This window comes from Tenrec ecaudatus, chromosome 11 (genome assembly GCF_050624435.1).
Source record: "Tenrec ecaudatus isolate mTenEca1 chromosome 11, mTenEca1.hap1, whole genome shotgun sequence".
NCBI classification, from domain to species: Eukaryota; Metazoa; Chordata; class Mammalia; order Afrosoricida; family Tenrecidae; genus Tenrec; species Tenrec ecaudatus.
This window is the reverse complement of record NC_134540.1, coordinates 43,255,287-43,259,515: the sequence shown is the minus strand read 5'-3', so window position 1 is coordinate 43,259,515 and position 4,229 is coordinate 43,255,287.

Genomic DNA, 4,229 nt, shown 5'->3' with positions numbered 1-4,229 from the left:
TGCAGGAAAGTTTCAGATTCCTTTATTTTGATGAGTCGTGAATCAAAATGCGGAAAAAGAGCTCGACATATCCATTATAATCAGAATTTATGAGGGGTATTCCACCCCCGCAAAATGGAATTTCTTCTTAAATTTATGTCTTCACATTTTTTCTTATAAAACAACCTTCTCACTTTCAAACTACTATCCATGAGATTCAACACACTTGTCAAATCTGCTATTCCATTCTTGAAAACATTTTCAAATTCATCTGTTTGGATGGCTGACAGCACCCCCCTCATTTTTTAAATCTATGTCATCAAATTGTCCTTTCATGTCCCTTTTCATTCATGGAAACAAAAAAAGAAGTCAGGTTCAACAAGGTCAGAAGAGTAAGGTATGTGGGGCAGGAGAGGCATGCTGTTTTTCGCCCAAAATTGGCACACTTAGATGGCGCAGTGAGTGGGTACAAAACCAGTCTCCATCTGCCACAAACCAGGCCTTCTTTGTCACACACTGTTATGAAATCTTTTCAAAACCTCTAAATAGAAAGTTTCACTAACAGTCGGATCTGTTCAAATGAATAAGAAATGCACTATCCCCCTCACATCCAAAAAAAAAAAAGAAAGAAAGAGCATCGCCTTAATCTTTGATTTCACTTGACATGCTTTTGGGGGCTAAGGTGATGATGGCTCCTTCCACTGGCTTGACTAATGCTTGCTTTCGGAACGATGTCTCATCGCCAGTAACAATAGGGGCATGTCTCATCACCAGTAATGCCCCTGGACTAAGAGTCTGGATCACATTGGAGCTGTTCTTTCAAAGCACTGCATGTTTCCACGTAACACGCTTTTTCCTGGTCAGTGAGAACCCAAGGCATTAATTTCCCAGTGCCGCTTCTCAGTCCCAAACCTCCCCTTTCAGTTCACTGAACCGAGCTCTTATGTATTCCTGATAACTTCCGCATTCTTCGAGAGTCTGTTGTCAGTCTTTAAGAAGAGTGCACAAATGGTGTCAACATTTTCATCTGTTTGGAAAGTTAATGGGTGTACAGAATGAGATTTGTCATTTTTAGAGATTCCACCTTTTGTGAAATGAGAAAACCACTCGAGGTTTTCCCGCAACACTGTCCTTTCATCTGTGTTCAACATCACGACAGTTTCTGTGGCTATTTTCCTAAGCAGGAAATAAAAATCATAGCCACACATTGTTCTCTTCAATAAGCTATCACAAAAAAACAAGATGTAAATGAAAGTGCTTTCATGAAACTATTCACTGTGACCAGAGAGAAGCTCCCAGTGATGCATCTGGGTGCACAAACTCAGAACAAGTGGCTAGATGCTTGCCCAGCAGGGGGTGGCTGGTGAATAATGGATTCTGCAAAAGCTCCTCCTAACTGGTCTTTTTCCATTTATATTGTACAAAGTATGAATGTAGGATATTTGCAAGCCCTAAAACTGAACATAACACTTGATAAATTAGGCATTAATGACCTGAAAGGGACTGGGACTGAGTCAGACAAGCATGTAATATACTACCCTTGAAATGAAAAATTCAACAAGGCAGATATCACACTCATTACTACAAAGCACATTCACATACCTGTCTTGAAGTGTTACCTTCTCAGTTATTAGACAATATTTACTCATCTGCAAGGAAGAAAAGTTATACAGCAGTTATTCTAATCCATGCACCAACCGCTAAAACTGAAAATGAAGAAACTGAAGAAGCCCACCAGCTTCTCCAATCTAAATTAACCAAACATGCAATCAAGATGTCTTGGTGATTACTAGTGATTGGAATGAGGAAGTTGGAAACAAAGAAGATGGGCAAGTCTTAGGAAATAAGGCCGAGTTTTTTAATGAAGCTGAAGATCATATGATAGGATTTGCAAGACCAATGAACTCTTCATTGCAAATACCTTTACTCTACAACATAAACAGTGACTTTATACTGGAACCATGAGAGGCAGAATACCTAGGAATCAAATAGATTGCATCTGTGGGCAGAGACCCAGAGAAAGTTCTATATTAACAGCAAAATAAGGCCATGGGCCAACTGTGGAACAGATCACCAATAGCTCATGTGTATGTAAGGCTGAAGTTAAAGAAAATTAAAACAAGTCCATAAGAGCCAAAAATATGATATTGAGTATATCCCACCTGAATATTTTTCATATCTGAAAAACAGATTTGACATGTTGAACCCTAATTATAGAATCTCTGACAATATGTAGGATGATGATGTCAATAACATTATATGTGAATAAAGCAAAAATGATTAAAAGGACAAGAGAGAAAGAAAAAAGAAAAATAATGGATGTAAAATGAGTCTCTGAAACCAGCTCTTGAAATGGAGTAGCTAAAGCAAATGGAAAGATTGATGTATTACAAGACCTGAGCAATGGAGTTGAAAGGGGAACGCAAGAAGACAAAATAAATATTGTAATACAATGTACAAAGACTTGGAGTCAGAAACCAATAGAAATGAACACACCCAGCATATATCAAATTGAAGGAGCTGAAGGAAAAAATTCAGGCCTTGAGCAACTAGATTGAAAAATTCTAGGAGTAAAATATTGAATGATACAAGATGGACCCAAAGAAGGTAGAAAGAATACACAGATTCCCTGCACCAAATGAACGGGTGGACGTTTAACCATTTCAGGAAGTAGCACGGGATCAAGTGTGAGGAAAGATTTCCAAGTGACACTGAAAGCATTAACAAAACCCGAGGCTCCAGGAATTGACTGTGTAACCATTTTAATGTTTCAAAAGCTGATGAAGCTCTGGATGCACTCATTTGTCTATGCCAAATAATTTGAAAGACAGTTACAAGGCAAAATAATTGGAAGAGATATTGCTGTTGCCTCTCCCAAAGGAAGCTAACTCAACAGAATGTGGAAGTTATAAAACACTGTCAGCAATATCTCATGTAAGAAACATGTTGCTGAAGATCATTCTACAAAGGTTGCATCGAGTTGCTGTACATTGACAGCAAGTGGCCAGAATTCAAGTCAGAGTGACAAGAGGAATTGGTTCAAGGGGTAGCATTGCTGGTATCAGATGGATCTTAGCTGAAACAGAGAATACCACCAAGGCATTTCTCTGTGTTTTTAAAAAATGTTTCCACATGCAAATAAATTTGACTATGAGGTCATAACTGTGCACAAAATTGAAAATAATGGAAATTTCTTAACACTTAATTGTGATCATGTTCAGAATCTGTACGTGGATCAAGAGTCAGTTGATTGAACAGAGCCAAGGCATATTACATGGTTTTAAATCAGAAAAGGTCTGTCACCATTGTATGCTCTTACCATGTTATTAAGTCTGTTTGCTGAGCAAGCAAATAATCTGAGAAACTGGACTTCCTGAGGAATAATACAGCATGGGATTAGAGGAAAGCTTGCTAGCTGAAAGGGAACATGAATTGAAGCACTTGTTGATGAAGATTGCGGACTATAGATGTGAATACGCATTACAGCAATGTTAAGGGGGAGAATTCCTTTACAACCGGACTGCTCACGGAAGCAGTAATAGAGATATCAAATGATGTATTGCATTAGGCAAAGCTACTGCACAAGATCTCTTTATAGTGTCAAATATCAAGGATGTCATATTGAAGACTTAGGTATGCCTGACCCATGACATCATATTTTCTTTTTAAGATCATATTATTAGGGGCTCTTACAGCTCTTATAACAATGCATACATCGATTCTATTAGGCATATTTGTACAAATATTATCAAGATTATTTTCTAAACATTTACTTTCTATTTGAGCCCTTGGTATGAGCTCTTTTTTTCTCCCTCTGCCCTCCCATCCTCAAAAGTCCTTGATAAGTTATAAATTATGATTTTCATATCTTTCACTGACTGCTGTCTCCCTTTCCCCATGGTTTCTCTTGTTTTCCCCCCTGGGGATGTGACGTGGGTGTGGGTGGATGGTGGCTAGTGTTAATCATTGTGTTAATCATTGTGATCAGTTACTCCTTCCTCCCCCTCCTTTTCCCACCTTCCCCCTATCGTCACTTCCATTCCTGTTCATGGATTGTGAGCTCTTCTCTCTTGTTGGTACCTATGCTCATTCTCTGGTCTAGCCCGCAGTGAAAGGCAGGACTGGGGTCATGACAGTGCAGGTTGAGGAAGGCTTAAGGAACCAGTGGAATATTGTGTGTTTTATCAGTGCTATACTGAGCCCTAGTTGACTCATCCGTTCCTTGTAACTCTTTTGTGAGGGGGTGTACT